The following is a 19,966-nucleotide window of genomic DNA, read 5'->3' as shown; positions in this document are numbered from 1 at the left end:
AACATTTCAACAACTTCAACAACATTTTATGGGCGGAAAATCATAGCCGCTGTTTTTATGAACAACACCTAAATAAGAAATTGTTCAAAATCTCAACGTTCTTTTTGAAAAGAGATTGGATCAACTAACAGAAAGTCTCGAAAACGTGATGGAACCGAGGCAGAGAAATCAGAAGAACACAAGAGAAAGACATGGGTTTCTTAATTGACCAATGGAATCATACCGTTATTCATACCACTCTCTCCCACATTGTAGAAGTAATCCATTTTCAACATTAGAATAAAGGATAGAGGATAAAATGTCTGGCGTCAACCAATCCCCGTGGGATGCTCCACCCGGCTCGCTCCAATTCAGAACCGTTTGGAGTTTACGAACGCGCGTCTAGCCTGCGGTGGCTAGCCGGTGTATCGTCACTGTTTTTGTCGCCCCAGACAAGTCTGGTACCGATTTATCGACCCCGGGGGGATGAGGGGCTTGATTTGCACTAGGGGGTCACAAACAATCGTGCGGACACAGTGGAACCTTTTCCCGACTGTGCCTACAATTCTACCGTGAGCCATCAAATGCACCACTGTTCTTATACATTAGAGAAAAAAAAAACAAATGTAGCTGGAAAATTCTTATTGCCACCACGAAGAAATATCTACCTTAAGGACATGTTTGTATTAATGTATTGGTCTAATATCTGTGTGAGAGTTTTGACTATGTCATTATAAGCATTAAAGGCAATACATTACAAAATTGACAATATTCGTGGAATCTATCTATAAATAGATCCCGGTGCAGTTACAACTATAAGTGTAATCATATTTTCACTTTGAAAATCTAAAAAAAGGTGCATCGAATTGCTTTGTGTGATCCCCTCTCCCTAACTATGTGATTTATTACGTGTAATGAGGTGAGCAACTCCGCCATCGTTCAATCTCCGGGATCCAACTAACAGAGGATAGAAATAAGACGTCGATCAGTCTCTTTGGGAAGCTCTTAAACGTTCGACGTCAGCTCAGAATCGAACTAACACAGCTAGGGCAAACAGCTGATGTTACCCCGTCCGGACAGTCAAGGAAGCGATAAGGGTTGCTCTAGTTCTACTACCCGTGGTAAGATGCATCGCTAGAGAGATGGGATCAGACAAGGCTGTTTCATACGCTTTTTTTGGATCACTAGGGAGAATTGAGCATGATCACGTTCCCGTGAACTACACCACTACTCATATCCATTTTTAGAAGTTTTCATGATTAAATGCCCTCAATGAATCTGCCAAGTGGTGCAGTGAAAAGTAATGTTATGGTTTTTCACAACCCGGCAAAGTCGGATTTCAAGAACACTTGTAAATGGCTTTATTGTTATGTTAGAGAGATTGAAAAAAGAATATAAATGAAAAGAATTCGTATAGGTACACCTAATTTTGAACGAAGCAGCCGTAATAAGTGCCCATATTGGGTGGAATTTGACAACTTATAGCCTGTAATTTCTATCAAAGATTAACTGCTTTGAAATCTAAGAGATTCGTGAGTTTATGGAAGGAAGCATTCACAACACATTAAAAAACATTTTTCACTAATGTAAATGTTGGCAAAATTTATGGAACGATTTGACAAGCTCAATTTGCACACTTAAAAAGAAGTCATGGCCGAAGGCTTAAAGGCATCATCCCACGAATATGGAGTGGTACGGATTTCCGGTGGAGTATTCGTATACAGGGTTGTAGATTATGGGGAGGGGGGTGATTCCGTTCATTTATTTTTAATTGCCGTAGAAAATGGCCCGGAAGATACGGCTTCGAGCGTTCCGGCGCAGTATTTTCTGCAAGGCGTTCGACTGGGGCGCGCCAGCCCTGCGCGGCGCCGCATCTTCCGGGCCGTCTTTTACAGCAATTAGGAAGAAATGGACGGAACCACACCCCTCTCCATAATCTACTATCCTGTATATGAATACTCCACCTGAAGTCCGCACCACCTCAAATTCGTGGTATGTTGCCTTTAACCTCCAGAAAATTTCATTTGTTTGGCAGTAACGGCAGAAAAAGCGCACTTACTGTTCATCTTAAACCTGTCTGGAGATCTCTGATATAAGTATTTATAGGGGCACAACTCAAGATAGCCCTTTCCCTCATTTCCAAAACTTAAACTATTAGTGCAACGAGATCTCAATCAACAATATAATCTTCATCATCATTCATTGATCTATAGAACGTGGGCAACGAAATAGCAGCTTTTCAACACCTGTGCTCCAAAAATCTGTCTAGCTGATCGCTATATTTCTTTTAGCGAAGATCATGGTTCAGGTCACCAAATAGATGGTGCCTTGAAGGAGCCGAGGAGTAAGCGGCATGGAACACCACCTCCCATCCGGGTTCGACAATCTTCTTTCGTGTCAGCTTCGCCGCATGAAGACAGGCGTTGTCATTATCGAGACTTGGGCGAATAGAGTCCGGCATTTTCTAGAGTTGCTTGTACTTGGCCGTTTACTGTGAATCCGGAAGAGAGGACTTAGAGCAGCGTTTGGGAATCCCACTAATGATTTTTTTGGACTTCTTTTGAGGTGGCTCGCACCTCAAAAGATGACAGTCTGTGAAGGTGTCTCGTATGGTTGACATACTGGGACGAAATCTTCTCTTCTGTAATGATATCGTTGAGAAAATCCTTCCTATGTGGGCGGACAAACAGCGATTCATTAACGCTAAAAAAAACCCCTCCCTTTGTCCGAGTCGTTGTTCGTTTGGTTCCTATGTCGAAAGAATTTTATGGTAGTCAAGACCATGATGGTGAACAATGCGGTTGTTTTCTAGTCGCATTTGAATGTTCTCGACGAATGGGTGCAATGGGGTTCGCATTCAAGGCAGACTCTTGTTGTTCAAGGCAGTGGAGCAACGACGTATGCCTTCAAACGATATTTGTCGTTCTCAGAAGTGGTGATACCATTAATGAACCGTGAGTTGGGAGTAGTTTTCGATAAACACAACACGGAGGTTAACGCCGGCAGTTGTCGATCTCTACTCTCGTAGGAAATAGAAACTAATAGACGGCAGCCTGCAGATTACCTTATTTATTTGAAAACATGGTTGTTTTACACTGATAGACATTATTACGTAGCCCTCAAGGTAAGAACCTTCTGCTAAAATTTAGTATGAAATTATTCTGACTGCGCTTCAAAGAAACTCCAGAGAAAAAGAGAATTTTGTACAGAGTTTTCCCTCGATCAAACAGAAAAACCTTAATAAAAAATTTGATCGCTCCAGTATGGAAGTAGGACATTTTTTTAATGCTTATTTAGAAGTTATGGAGAGTAAACCTCTGAGAGGAACAAATCGGAACACGGAAAACATCGGTTATCGTTAGTTTTACAGTACAGCATAAAAAAACAAAAGAGCAAATGGAGAACTTAATCTGTTATGCTTCGAATAATCTCGTGATTTTTAACATCCTGCACATATATAATTTCTTGCGAATTAATTAGTAACGTTCTTACATACAGTAAAGTGTTTAAAAAAGACAGGAATTAGCAACATTTCCTCATTATCATTCTTTGGAAAATTCTGAATGGTTTGGTGAAAATTCGCTTAAAGATTCTGCGAGGTTCTTCAAACGAACCGGTAATGAAAATGAGTGACTATGGAAACGAGTTGTTGACAGTGAGATCCTCTTCGGCACGAAAACAGTCCGACGCATATCGACATGGAGACTCGTAACTATTTCTTTTCTATATCTCTCACGAAAAGGAGCCGGTTAATTTTCTGAATCACAAAACGAGAGCATTTTTAGACAGCTGGATTGGTTACTGGTTCCTTCATAGCTGTTTGCCAAATTCAAATCACGCGCATGTTTCAAAATTTTGTAGTAATTAGTGGTATAAGTCTTAAAAAACGCTTTGTTATGAACCTTATGGAAGAATCATTATTAAGTTACGGAAGAAAACGCAGAAAACTGAAGAATATCGCTTGAAAAATCACTGCGATTCGACAGATGCAAGTTTCAAAGCAGAGGACAATACCGAAGATGTTGCTCGAAATTTAAAGAAATGATTTAGTATAGACCATACACGCAGACGAGCATGACTGCTGTTTGGTTCTACTAAATGCAATCATACATTTGAGTATACGCTCTGGTATCTGCGGGCTAGATAACGTTCACAGTTATATGGCAGAAGACACCCAAATTTTGCAAAAAGATGCTGTCGTCGACCACCCCACAAGTACCAACCAAAATAATTCAAACATTTAATGAGAGCATGGACTCCTCGGTAAAATCTCTTCGTTTCGTTTCGCTCACTTGAAGAACGTTGTCGAGCTGTACTCGGGTCGCAGGGAGTCGACATTCAGTTCTGCGATGCGAGACACCAAGCCCCGCGAGATCTCAGGCTCCCCCTGAACCACCGTCAGGCGACAAACAACACCACCCCGATTAAGTAAGTAAATAGTCTAATAGAACTAAAATTCAGGGTAAAAACAAAATTTCAGTTGCCGTTAAAGAGACACAGTTATTCGAGTCTCCTTTTAAAAAGAAGATCGTATGAACCGCCTTAACTAGTTGACAGAATGAGATGACTGCTGATGCTGATGAGCAGCTTAAATTAATTAGGAGGAAAAGAGTCACTAGCCCACGCAACGAAATCGGGCTAATCCTAAGAAGTGCAACATAACCAGAAATAATCGAGAAAGTTTTCCAAAGCTAATTCTAGAGGAGGACACGCTTAGTCGAAGACGAGGGTAACCGCTTCAGGCGATAGCACCAAACCGCGATCAAGTATGTAGGTAATCTGGTGGAACTGGAACTCAAAAGAATAAAATTCCAGTTACAGTCAAAGAAGCATGGTTCACACTTCTAAAGAGGTCCTATGGTTACATGGCTTATTAGTTACTTAGCTGGCATTAATGAGGTGATTGCTGGGAACAGCTTAGATTAATTAGGAGGGAAAGAGTGACTAGCCCACACAACGATATCGGACTAATCCTAAAAAGTGCAATGTAACCAGAAATAAGATCCGAATTTTGTATGGCTCTGTTCTCTCTTCTCACATTCCAAATGACTTGACGTCACAACTTCGAATTCTAAGAACGCAAACAAAGTCAAGCACTTTTTTTGAAAAGGTCAATAGAAGGCGGCGAGGATCTGGAACAGAATCGCTACTGGAAGATTTCTACTCATGCTGTTCTTATTAGGACTGGCACAATTTTAAGTTTGAGTGGTACTGTTTTCCTAACTTAAATTGCTCCCGCCAAGATCCTCACACACCTTCCAACTAAGATGATTTCTACGAGCTTTTTTTTTAAAAAAGTGTTGGCCTCTTTGAGGCTGTAGTTTAACCACAATTTATGTGAGATGTGCACCAAACATTCGATTATTCTCAGCGATAATTTCAGAATTTCATTCATATAAAGTGCAAACCCGTTGCAATGGAATGTCTAGTAACGATGTCCGTCCTTCTACCACGAATAATTTATTGTGAGACGCGGGACGTTATATGTGAAAATCTCTTAATGGAAGAAAATTTATGCTCTCTTTAAATTATTCATCATCAATTCTCTGTATGAACAATTTGAAAAGGAGATTCATTCGAAACCTCCTTGAAAGCCCCCTCTTCCTGATAAGGAAAATTTTAAAGTTTCTCAAGGTGTATATATCCTCACAAGCTGGCCATCTTAGGTTCAGATGTCTGCAGTTGCAACATTTGGCAGTGTCGTTTATCGAGTAAAAGGATCCGAAAAGAGAAAGATACATCCAACCAAATAGCTCCATTCTCAAATAGGGTAAAAACTACAAGCAAATCAGGAGAATGAACTTGAAGGGATAAAAAAGTTACCAGTTGGACAAATATCTGTCCGCTTAGCCCACGACTTTCACAAAGTCTTTTAAAAACAGCGTATCACGAGATAAACCTGACACTTAAGCTCCTGGGAAAACGCAGAGTTCGAACTGTAGATTACTGAAACAAGCGACAGGCAGCAACAAGCGAAACAACAAGCAGCAGCAAGAAACAGGCAACAACTCTCCCTGGTTTCACTTGAACACGCTCGTGAGAAGACATCACCAGGCTAAAGTGTGCATTGGGTCGTAAAAGGGGAGTGGTTAGAAGGCAGGAAGTGAGCGGTGTGAGATGGGGATGAAGGAAATGAAGACAGCAAAAAAGGAAGGGGGAGAGAACAGTCCTAAGAGAGGTAGGAGGAGAGCCCCTAAGTGAGTATGCTGTGCAAAATCCAGAAGTAATAATCTAATGCGTAGGTGTGCGGGATTGAAGCGGACATCGCCAGCGGATGGCCCAGTGCGGTGTACAGCAGTTTTTATTGAAAGGATCAAACATCAGTCGCTGATAAAAGCGAGGTTTTTGCGTTCTGCATCAAAAATTCTAATGAGGACATTTCTTTTACAACAATAATGAATGTTCATATTATCACTTCACTTAAAAAAACATTCCGATATTATTAAGTGGAAAAAAGACTTCTGCATCTGGAGATAGGATTAAAAGTACTGCAAGGTAAGCTTCACAATTTTGCCTGTAAAGACAGATTTTGCCTACATCTGACCAGAACTTGGCATTTATAAATTCCCTAGTTTTCTTGAAACCTACTTGAAAGCAGTTCTTATTTTTTCCATCTGTATTTAAATTTTTCTCAACTACGTTGTGAGAGAACCAAAACACCTACAGAGATCAAAATTTGCTATTACGTTCGATGGCACGCCAAAAGGGTATGGTAAGGCCGAATACAAACAGATACAGTAAATATGTAGTAAAAAGCAGCAAAAACAATGCAGCGAACGGGGATCGGATGATTCAGAACTCGATCGCTCTCAAAACTCAAGAAGTTAGGTATAGGAGCTGCGGAGTTATAAAAGTGGAAGCAGGCTAAAGATACCAGTGGCACCCTCTCACATCAGTCCGCAAGCTGTCCTCTTTATAGAGGTCAGGGTGCAGCACCGGAGGAGAGAATAGGCAGCGAATTTTTCAATGGCGCCGCGCTGTAACTGCGCAACGAAGGAAGTGCGAAATTTCGGTTTTTTGGCTACGTGTCCAAAAGTGTAGGACTAACAGAGTCTAATAACTGAGCTCGTACTTTTTTGTAAACTACTTCGATTTAAAATATGTTACCAGTTAGCAAACTTCCTATCAGAATTCAATCTTATGTCTTCAAGTCTTTCGTCGTTCTCTCAAATAACCTTCAAAAAACCTCGAGGTCTTTGAAAATCTTCGAAAAATTCAAATTAAATGTTTTCTAGCGCACGCCTTCCACTACAAAAGGTTGCTTGTCTTTCAATTTTTTTGTCACCAGTTTATTTTAACCTAAAAAGATCAAGCCGGTCCACCTGTCATTTCCAATCAGGGTCAGTGTTGAGTGCTAAAATCACCATCAATGCGCGTGATCATACTGTGCATATCGCAATCTTAGAAAAATTACCGGGAACTTCCCAGTAGTTTTCCGGTTAGCAAAAATCAAGATTTTCCTTCAATTCGTGAACATCCGTGCATAATGTCAAAAAAGAAAAAATGTGTCGTTGAAAAACACGCTGAGAGCTTCCTCATTTTTTCAATCTATATGTCAGCACATGCACTGACACACTTCTAATGCTTGCAGTGAGCTATCTGTGGCGTCTATATAATATTATTTATTTTTACTTTATTTATAGCCCTGTAATAGAATATTTATTGTAGCATTATTTATTCACAGTTATTAAACTATATTATTTTATTCCGATTTATTTATGAGGCGTTCATTTCTATATATGTGGCTGTATTTGTGAGATGAGGAGGGGGTCGTTTCAAGAGCTTTAGCCAACTGCAAGCTTGATCCTGGGCATGACTGATCTTCGACCGCTCGCACTTGGATGCGGCGTGTGCGCAAGGATGGCACGTTGCAAAAAAAGGGCTGAAATTGTTCTGCTCATCCTTTCCTGATCGTCGTGAAAAAGCGGCGTGGAAACTGCGATTTATGGTTCTTCTCAAAAAAATATCTTACTTTTTTCCGCAAATTTTGCCGACTTAAAATACTTATGCGCCCAATCCTCGCATCGGATTAAATCCTTGCTTCCACTCTTTTTTGATTGTTTCATCTTTTTTCAGTATTTGCGCGAAGAGTTCTTTTCTATCGTTAGGGTTTTTCTCTATGTGGAGCATGTTTGTTATTTTGTTCTGTGTGTTCTTTTTTGTGAAGAATTTCGAAGTCTTCAACGCTTCAGCGGTGGCTATGACGGGTCCCGCGGAGTAAAATGAGCGTGTTGGCGTCAGAAGAGAGTAAAACGAGCTTTCCAATGTTGACGTAGTGTGCCAGAAAGGAGAAAGATATGGTAGCACGAGTCTCGCAATAGCAGTGTGTGGCTGTGATTAAGTGAAGTACTCAGATGGATGGGACTGATTCTACGGCGCCAAATAGACGTATAAGTGCCAGAAGGCAGATGAATGTGGTGAGACGGATTCCATACATATTTCGTTCTTTCTGCGGCCTGGTGCGCTTACGCCAGAATCCGGTAGCATTGGGTGGCAAGGAGCCGATTGCCTTAGTTAGGCATTTTGCCGCTAGAAGGCAGTAGAACGTATCCCACTGCGTCACGTAGATGGTCTGTACCAGAAAGCAGAAATAGAAATGTGCTCCTACGTATATCCACTCCTCTATACCCTACGCTCATCATGTTTGCCAGATGATTTCTTCAGAAACTGTATATATGCGTGCAGACATCAGGTTTAGTAGGAGCTAGCTGTTTACGTGATCGGACGTAAGATCTTATCTTTACCAGTATGATGATGACTTTTACGTTATTTACCACTACCAAACCACACTGTATTAATTGTTCGAAAAAAATTAAGAAAAGCTTCGATGCTACAGCGGTAGAGAAGGAAGAGTTTTATGCAATATTTTAACGGGTTTAATCTGTCACGAGTATGTATGTGTGTATGGAACGAAATTCCAGGGAGTTCAAAAACGGACCCCATGGCGGTGAATTGGTGCACCGGATCAGCGCTAGAAAGCGATAAAATGGAATGGAATGATTGACAAAAATGGTCCGCTGCGGCCTACGCCAAAAAGCTCTGGGAAATGTACAATTGTTATTGATGCAGCAGTTCCCGGCGATAACGCGAAGCGAATTTGTCAAAAAAGATGTTGTGAGGCATTCCAAAGATGTGATAACTGCATATGTTTCATCTCATCCTTATTTACTTTTCCGGAAGTCTTTCCCTGCACGTTTGCCTTAGGTTGCTAACATCCATTCTTCAGAAAGTGGAAGCATGCAAATAGCTATTTAAAGGCATCACTCCACGAATCTGAGGTGGTACGGATTTCAGGTGGAGTATTCGTATACGGGATGGGAGACTATGGAGAGGGGGGTGATTCCGTCCAATTCTTCCTAATTGCCGTAAAAACGCCCCGGAAGATACGGCTTTAGGCGTTCTGGCGCAGTATTTTCTACAGGGAGTTCGACTGGATCGCGCCAGCCTTGTGCGGCGCCGCATCTTCCGGGCCGTTTTTTTAAAGGCAATTAGGAAGAAGTGGACGGAATCACCCCCTCTCCGTAGTCTCCCATCCCGAATACGAATACTCCACCTGAAATCTGCATCACCTCAGATTCGTGGGGTGATGCCTTTAAAATATCCAGCGACTAACGTGATCTGACGTACATCCTTAACTTTACCAGCATAATGATGTCGTTCACGCCATTTCATGTTGGCACGTCATCCTATGTGTATTTCATTAGAACGGACAAGAATATCCAGTAATTCAAATAATGTTTTCAAATTGTAGTAGTACCTGGTAATTGTGGTACCAAAGGAGTATAGGTGTGAAATCAGGTTTGAATATTCTCCAGGTGAAGCACTGACCCGTTTAGGAAAAAAAACAGTTAAGTCTTTCGTTAGTGCTTGAACCTCAGAGAAAACAACGAAAAAACAGCTGTTAAGAAGAGAAAAATGCGCTTCTCTGGGAAGAATTCACACCAAAGGTCACTACTTTTACTTTTTATTAACGGTAAGGGCGATCGAAGCGAGATCCCCAAGATGTCTGATGTTCGGCGTCAGCTTAACGTTCAGACTGGCATATACAGAGGATAAATTCTCTGGCGAAACAATCCACTTGGGATGCACCAACGCGTTTTACTGCAGTTCGCTGTAATCGCTAGATACTGGATGTTGGCCTACGGAATGGATTTGCTGTGGCCAGCCAATGATCAAATCAACGTTTCTATCCTCCCAAACAAGTCTGATACCAATTTCCGACCCTGGAGGGATTAAAGGCTTGATGCACTTGGGCGGTTTCGAAACATCGACCGTGTAGCTGCAGCGGACCTATAACCAACTGCGCCACACCCGCCCCGGTAAATATATATATATATATATATATATATATATATATATATACTAATATATATATATATATTGCTACACGTAGGGGCGAATGTGATGCAGTTGCGCAGTTGGTAAGAGATTCCGCTGCAACTACATGATGAATCAATGGTTCAAAATCAAACAAACCTTCCATCAGTCTGAAACCAATAGATTGGCAACACACCTTTCTGGTAGAATCAAAACACTAATTTGATGAATCGGCTAGCCCCCGCAAATATGGCCTAGCCACGCTTTTGTAATCCTCAGGCGATTCCGAATCAGAGTGAACGCGTTGGGGATTCCTAACCGGACTGATTAATGTCAGACACTTTATCCTTTCACAATCTATTACTGTACGTAAATTCATACGTATATTTCTGGAGCGCTTTTTCAAAATAAAGTTTTTTCGCCGCCGTCTTTCGAGTGTTCCTGCAGATACTATTGCCTTTTTTCCTTAGTTTTCTCAAGAGCTCTTTACTGAGGCAGTAACTCTGAGACAGAACCACACTCAAAATTAGTGAAATGGAGAGAAAAAAGGTTCTGAAGGGGCTCTATTGAATCTGCTAGGTGATGTTTCGCTGAATGATAAGAAATAATAATTTCCTATGTCAAATGGAAAGGAAATCTACAATTGCATGAAAACTTTATATTTCTAGATAGTTTCGGTTGAAACGACTTAGACATCAGAGCAGGTAGATAGTAGCTCTCACTGCCGACTGGTTCACGCACACGCTCACAAGGAGAGGAATGGGTGGAATTGCCGTACAGCATCTAGCTGTAGGACGAAATGCAAGGAATATCGGGATTCGAAAATGTGAGCATATAAAGTGTAACATAATAACATATAGTGCGTTGATCATTCTTTTTGGAGTGCATCAATGCGTTCGATGGAATTGCTGAGGTTTACGAACGTGCATGCGCCTCAGATCATCTGCTTGTCCTCGCCGGCAAATGTGATACGTTTTATCGACCGTGGAGAATTTAAACGTCCAGTTTTCTCGGAGACGTGTCGACCCATCTACTGGACAGACGTAGTGGTGGCGTTTTGACACTGCACTGCAGCCAAAAACCATAAGATTAATTACTGCGAGTAATTTATTCACATTCCGTGGAATATTGAAGGATGGAGAAAACAAGGCCAAGCCGTGGTTTCGAACGCAGCTCTGTGGAACGACATACATGTACATATCAAGAAAAACTAAAGGGAAGAAAGCAGGGCGGAAGTGGATTACTCAGAGGACACGCAACAACTTCGCTGAAACAACAACCTTTCATGCGGAAAAGTGCGACGAAGGATTAAAAGAGAGGTGATGCAAAACTTACCCATATCACTTCCGAAATTGACTTAATGAACGAAACGTTAGAAAATTACTCAACCGAGTAGTTTAAAAAACAGAATTTTTTGGGTGTTCAGTGTTACCTCCACATGAAACTATGCATCAACTTCGCCGAATTCACTTGACTTAAAGACAGCATAGCACGAATGTGACGTGATGAGGGAATCCATGGGAAAAGGGAGAGATAGTTGTTGTTGTTCACTTTGTTCCTACGTGGTACGTTAGGACGGTCCTCAATGTGCACGTTCTGGTCCTCTCAGCAGCAAGTGAAAGCAATGAATAGGCTGGTGAAAAGACATAGTTAAAGGCATCACTCCACGAATCTGAGGTGGTGCGGATTTCAGGTGGAGTATTCCTATACGGGATGGGATACTATGGAGAGGAGGGTGATTCCGTCCATTTCTTCCCAAATGCCTTAAAAAACGGCCCGGAAGATGCAGCTTCAGGCGTTCTGGCGCAGTATTTTCTACAAGGAGTTCGACTGGAGCGCGCCAGCCTTGTGCGGCGCCGCATGATCCGGGCCGTTTTTTACGGCAATTAGGAAGAAATGGACGAAATCACCCCCTCTCCATAGCCACCCATCCCCTATACGAATACTCCACCTGAAATCTGCACCACCTCAGATTCGTGGGGTGATGCCTTTAATCTTCGACCGCTCGCGCCCGGATGCGGTGCGTGCACAAAGGTGAAGGGTTGCAGCTGAAATCGGTATTTAAAAACCGGCGTCTTCACTCCGTTTTTTGTGACGATTAGGTTAAGATGAAAGGAACATCCCTTGTATCCCGATCGACAACCATAACTCTAGTTTTTTCCACGGATTCCTTCACCACTCCAGATTCGTGGTAGCTGCCTTTAAGTATCAGCTCGAGTGATTCTTCTACGTGTTGAAGCTTCTCCTCCGAGTACCTGCACTTATTCAAGCATCAATTTACATAATACCCTGTACTTTTTTAATGGAAATGAATTACTTGTAGTCATGGGACGAATAAATGAATAACAACTAGTAATTACGATGCAATCATAGTCAAAAAGTGGCAACTGAGTAAAATTGAGAATATATATTTATACATGGAGCAATCTAATTCAGTTACGTTTGACGTTAAAGACGAGTGTTCGGTTTTAAAATAGAAATAATATTAATTCCCTATTCGTAGGAAACTTCCTCTCAGTTGGCACTATTTTACCACACTTCTGTTGCATAGGAAACGACTCTAATTGAGGATCTGAGAAACTCAGGAAAATATTATGAAATCCGAAAAAAACCTTTTTCAACTCAATCCGCTCCACGCGGACTACGTGAAGATTCTTTTTTTTTTTGCAACCGAACTTCTGGTAATTCTAAGTTTTTATTACCACATCCTTTTAAGAAACCTTTACTTGAACTTTTATCTACTTACTTTAAAGGTATAGTGTGATATGACATGCTTCTCACCCGGGATAGGGGATAAAGGGACTGAAAATGCCATCTGATGGAGAAAATTGTATTGCTGAATGGCTGAATATTGTATAGAGATTATTTTATTTCGGCGGGAGCTACCCATCGAACTGCTTGCAAAAAATCACGGAAAAATAAGGGGTTGAATTGTCTTTGACAAGCAAGTCGTAACACTGTCCATCCTACGAATGTTCAACGAATTTTCTGAGACTGTCCTTCACACAAGAATGTTATACTGGATTTTCTAACTCGCCACAAAGAAAAATATCAAGAGCCCTATTGCTCAGAAAATTCCGAACTATTAGATAGTACGAGGAATATTAGACTTTCATGACTGAGAACGAGTGCGATGACGTCTCTCTCACACGTCGCTGGCGCAAAACATCGTCAACAGGGTAATTGTGACGCATGTATCACAACGCCTTTTCTCCCTGCACGTGCTCCCTTATCTCTTTGTCCTCGTTGCGAACGAGGACGCATTTCGTTCAGCCGGTTGCACTACGCATTCGGTGCCAACTACATATGTATGATCCACAGTACTTTTAACTTTTAAAGAATTTTAGGTGGCGATGGTGTAATCTTCATCAATATGCTATGGGACTTTTCCTCGCCTGGTGTTTCTATAAAGGATTGAGATATTGATGTACGCTACCTACAAAAACTACAAATTTAGCTTTTCATAAACGGCACAGCTCATAAAACCTGAAGCTTTTCCTCATTTTCTTATAGTCTTCACATATCTTAATGAAGAACTTCGTTGGAAACCTTCTAACATAAGATTAATGTCAAAGGGTTTTTTTGTATCCTGTAATTAAAGGACTTCAACAATGGAACAAATTATGAGAGATGAAGAAACACTCAGGTGTTCAATGTTGAGGCACTGATTTTCTTCCGACTCCCTTTACGCTGGACACTGGATGATAAACAAAATGATGGCCAAGCGTGGAGAAAATGATCGAGGTCCTATTTGGAGCTCGCATGTCTTTTGTAATGCAATCCTATCAGTTATTGAACCGGCCCAAAACCCACAAACGATACGGAAACATTTCAAATCTCTCGGAGAAAGTCATACTTGAGACAATTTTTCAAAGCACTTAAATTTTAAAGGCGATGTCCTCGCATTGGTGGACACCACGTGGGTGGTTTTCATTAGTTCATTAGCTGCTTAGTATTGCACCAGACTTGTTATAACTCTGCGAAAGGCAGTAACAGGTGTAGAAAAGTTAATTACGTAAGCAAATTGCCAAACAAAATTATTTAATTATTTAATCAAGCAAAATAGACCTCTCAAGCCATACCTACTGGTACGCATATAAAAAGCTCATCTTCATTCAGTTATTCAGCTTTGCTTTGCATAAAAAATTTGACCTCAGGGGATGAATCGCTAGTAGAGAATACTTCAAAAAGTGTGTGTACTAACCTCAGCGTCGTTCCTATACTCTTAAAAAAGAAAATTGTGGTAGGAACTTCATAACAGAGATAGAAGTTAACATTGACTAACATTTCAAAAGATAATTTAAGGATGTTGGTCACAACGTAGAGATCCTGGATTTTGACTCAAAGCTTGAATCGGACTGAAACCCGATGTCCAACAAGAAAAGACCGACACAGCATCGTATTTTCGTTTTCTTCGTGCTCCTTAGCTGTTTTGCAGAAAAATACAGAACAAATACAAGACAAATATGAATGTCGAAAGTATTGCAGCGGCATAGCCCCCTCTGCAACGGAATCCAATAATTCGCCTTCATAAATTGCTCAGTTTTTCGTGTAATGAAAATGGCTTTGGTGAAGTTTATATATGAACGGACGAGAGAATTACTTTGCCCAAATTCCATAATTTATTAAGATTGCACAAAAGCGTTTATATGCAAATTTTTCCGGAAAGTCAAATGAGAATAACTAACCGGCCGAATGAACATCTCAGTAATCCTCGTTTAGGACATCGAAACGAAATTTTATAATCTTTTGTTATGGTGCATATGAAAGTAGCGTCTAATTAATACTCTGCTGCATATATTCTAGCACCAGCCATAACATCATCTTTTATAGCAACGTTCATTTTGCTTCGTTTGCAAATCTTGAGGAAAATTCGTGCTGGAAAAGATGTAGAAACGAACTGTGAAGAGCAGAAAATGAGTAAAAAATTAAAATTACTCAAAGTTTTAGGATAAAGCAGTCATTTTTCAGAATTCCACTGAAAATTAGAAATCGATTACACAAAAGGGGAAATGTTCCAGTTGAGAATTTTGTTAGCATACTTAAAAAAATTATTATGCTAACATATTAGGTGAAGAGAAAACGTTCTAGTCATTTTTATTTTCGCATTATTTCGACGTTGAAATTAACACAGCTGGGACTGAGCGATATAGATCATATATGCGCCGTTTTGTACGATAATTTCTGTCTATTTTGATGGTAGTTTCGTAATTCCACAATTGAAAGAGTCCTCGTCCTTATTGGGAGAAAAACATGACCACCTCATTTTCTCAAGCCTCTCTTGAGAACAGTTTTTGTACCATCAAGAAAATTTAGTAAATACTTGAAAAGGTGATGGCCGCTTGAAGCCAGCTCTGAACTATACGGCGGGTGCGGTAGAACCACTCATTCAAGCTCTCGGAGATTCTGACGCGTCGTTAAGGATGTATGTATCCCTGCGTTATCTTGATGAAACACAACGCCTTTCCTACTGGCAAATTCTGCCCGTTTTTGTTCGATCCCCCGCTTCAGTCTGATCAGTTGTTGACAGTAGAGGACCGAATTGAACGTTTGGTCTGATGGGAGAAGCTCATAGTAGACGATTCCTTTCCAAACTCACTAAACATACCGGAATACCTTCTTGGCCGTTAACTCGGGGTTGGCAATCGGTGGGACCGGCTCACTGTGACTGGACAGCCATCTTTTTCGGTTTGTTTCGCTTTGAAATCCCCGTGTAGTATAGCCTGATGTGATGTTTACATCGTCAGATATGGCTCACCAAAGACATCTGGCGAAAACGCTCAGAACTTTTTACCTCACTCAACGCACAAACGATAGCTCCTCTAAGTCGTGCTTGTGCTCAAAGTTAACCAGAAATAAATCAGCAACAGCAATTTTACCCCCAAAGAATCCATATCTTAGAAATGGGGATGTCGTTTCGGCACATTCTCTCTGTATTTTCTATTAGATTGTAGAAAACATAAAAAAATAAGAGGATTTCGAACTATTTGCCTGAAAGCCTATAGAAAATTTTCCTTGAGGGAATCCAACAGTTTTTTTAAAACTATGAAAGAAAGATCAATGCAAGTGCAGAGGCAGCAGAAATCGATTGTTCTAATCGATTGAACTTAGTAACTTCCATGAATCCCGAAAAAAATTCACACGCTCAAAAAACTTTTTTTTCTGCTTTGCATGAATGAACGGATGTGCAAAATTTACTAGAAGGAGAAAGATGAAAAAAAAATTGTGATAATAAGAATAAGGGAAGAGATTTCCAAGATTACCAGGAATTGCAATTTGCAGACTGTGTAATTAGTTCACATTCTATCTCCTTTTTAAAGCAATTTCTTGGAAACGTCTCCGAGCAATGCTCTAGTTAAATATGAAACGCCATGAAAAATTCAGTAGAAGCAGCATTCAACTCCCACGTATCCGCAGCAACCTATTCCATGAACAGGTTTGTCTCTATTTCCTGAGCACCAACAACAAAAGACCCTTTTACGAAGCGCTTTCATTTTTAGGGGATATGTCGGCAAAAAAAGACGAGCACAAAGAAATGTGCAGCATGCTGCGCTGTTCTCTTGATGCACATAAAAGAATGGGAAATTCTTAAAACAGCCAACGAATGGCTGTAATTATTGTAGCATTAAAAGCTCTAGCCGAATTATAGGGTTGGGCATGAAGAAGAAGTCTAGCGTCATTTATCTCATGTCTTATTCAGAGCAAGCACTTTTTCCACAAACTATACCACATTTAGGCTTCAACTGCTGTCCGCAAGCGAAAGATTCGTCAACATTGAAGTTTGTGTTGAACAGTCATAACAAGTCAATAGATTAAAACTACTCTGCGCCAGCCAAACATCTCATCAAACTGGGACCATAGATTTTTGCTAGATTCGATTGAGAGGATAGAATCTTCGACTGCACGCAGCGCTTGTCGCTGCAATTCTGCACTGCATAGGTATACGTCCATAACCCACTTCGGCTTTGAGTGGAAGTCAAACGCGCTGGCGCATTCCAAGCGATTGATCAGAACCACTAACTTCACCATCTAGTCGGTTACGTGATTGAAGGCAGCACGCCACGAATCCGCGAGAAAGTCTAGAGTTAGGATTTTTGGTTGGGGGTCATTCCGCTCAGCTCTCCCTGATCGAAAATAAACAGTATGGAACACGACGTTCTTCTAAGACCATTTCAGTTGCAATGCGCCACCCCTCCGCACGCGTCGCATCCAAGTGCGAGCGGTTGAAAATCAGTGATGTTTTCTCACCTGGCTATTCAATTGAAAACAATGAAAGGCTGCTGAGGGGACCGAACGCGTATGCAGAGGAGCGTTCTGACACACCTCGTAATAACCAAAATTGTCGAAGGAAACGGCGTTTCCCACGTCGTTTCTTAGGACGGTCAGGGAGAGAGGAGCGAAACCGCCCTCGATCCCGCAATCTACAGCTCCATCTCTTAGCTTTTTCCGCGGGTTCCTCACCACGTCAGATTCGTGGCATGCTGCCGTTAAAGAAGCCTGCAGTGGGTAGTCGTGCCCAGCAACAATTCTGGATGTCATTCGAGAACACTTGCTGGTTCATCCACCAGATCTTTCCATCGTACAGATGCTTGACATTCGAATTCGTTACCACTTCCTTCTAGAGTGCTTGAAAAAGGATGTGATATTAAATATCACGTTCTTATACCATCAGTATTACAAAAGAAGTGTAGTGGAAAGCTATCATGACCTCGGAGTGTGCAAAATCAACACTTGTAAACTTTGCGCACAGGCAGCGAGATTCGTGAGAAAATATTCCACACGTGTTGCAAAACGGATGCAAGAGAACAAAAATTAAGGTGGCTTTCTGAGATGCAGGGTGTTTCTATTCTTTTCTACAACCAAAATCGTTAACTTCGTTTCGGCTAACATTTTTCCAGTCTCTGAAGAAGACTTTCGTCTTTTCACAACACAATTCACCCCTCAACAAGAGCAGAACAAGAACAGAGAACAACGACACCGTTTACATTATCTAAATAGAGGCGCCGCCATAATGTAAGCGGACTGCCATGCAGAAGAATTTCTAGAAATAAGTAGGGTGCACATCTGACCTGCATGAGAGCCTGCACAGCAAAACCCGCATAGGTCAGCGTACAGGGCGAGCTCGTTCATCACTCTTCTTTTGCACTTTGAAGCTGCACTCGTCCTTTCTGTTCATTCTTGGAGTTTCGATCGCTATATAATATGTTTCCGACGTTCAGCGCGCAATGATTACGCCAAATATGCCGAGAAATATGTTGCTTTCTCATACTGTACTGTACTGTTGAAGGGCAGCATCGACTGGGTCGCACGGGCGAAGCGCTTGGAAGCGCCAACACTGATAAGATCAATTTCGGTCCTACTTTTACCTCAGACGATATCAATAGGGAAACTCGAGCATGCGTGCAAAAGTGAAGTCTCTACGATCATGTCAGAGTACAAAGAAGGATAAAGTGTCTGGCGCTAATCAATCCGCTTGGGATGCGCCCCACTTCAATTCAAAATCGTTTAAGGTTCACGAACGTGTAACTGTCCTATACAATGACTTGCGGGGCCTAGCCGAGGTGTCAAGTCAGTGGTTTTATCCTCCCAGAGAAGTCTGGTACCAATTTACCGACCACGAAGGGAGGAAGGGCTTGGTGATAACGAGGGCGGATTCGAACCTCCGATCATCGTGCAGGAAGCGGAACCTCTAACCGCTGTACTGACTCGCGCAGTAGGAGTGAAAATTGCATAACTTCGGATACAAATTATCATATCACTTTCCAGGAATATGAGAAATATCACTTTCCAGGAATATGAGAAATAATACGTCGGAGGAAATGAACCTCCATTTTTTGTTCGACTCAAAGAACATCTATACGGAATGGTAAGGGCAAGATGATCGACTCCACTTGGGGTTCGTTGCATGGTAGTCCGTAGCGATCATGCACTTGGGGTAGCTGTCTCGACTTTGTCCGAACTGGAAATCATTGCGCCCAGAATGTTCTAAGCATTTGGATATCGACCAGGAGTCCAGAAATAAGCGGAAAGGAGGAGCGCATCACTGTGACCTGACCTTGTACCACTGCCATTGCGTGTTTTCACTTGAAGGGTTAGATGCGAGTCACCCTGTTTATTACTAACGAAACAACTCTACTGCACCACATTCAGAAGCATCACGTACCTCAAAGGCAGCATACCACGACTCTAAAGTGGTGCGGATTTCAGGTGGAGTATTCGTATACGGGATAGTCGATTATGGATAAGGGTGTGGTTCTGTCCATTTCTTCCTAATTGCCCTAAAAAATGGCACGGAAGATGCGGCGCCGCACAGGGCTTACGCGCTCCAATCGAACTCCTTCTGGAAAATAGTGTGCCGGAACGCTCGAAGCCGTATCTTCCGGGCCGTTTTCTACGGCAATCAGGAAGAAACGAGCGGAATCACCCTTCTCTCAATAATCTACGATCCCGCATACGAATACTCCCCGAAAATCCGTACCACTCCAGATTCGTGGTTTTTTTTTTTTTTTTTGGATTTTAAATGGTAAAATTTTGGGGGGGGTTTTTTTTTTTTTCTTTCTTTCCCCCAAGTCAGAAGAAGGCGACTAAGTCAAAATTAAGTTGCCTAATTAAGATGACGCTAACGATCCTATTTCTGCACACCACTAACAGCAAAAAGATAAAAATATCT

Source organism: Necator americanus, chromosome IV (genome assembly GCF_031761385.1).
Source record: "Necator americanus strain Aroian chromosome IV, whole genome shotgun sequence".
NCBI classification, from domain to species: domain Eukaryota; kingdom Metazoa; phylum Nematoda; class Chromadorea; order Rhabditida; family Ancylostomatidae; genus Necator; species Necator americanus.
This window is presented reverse-complemented; position numbering follows the sequence as displayed.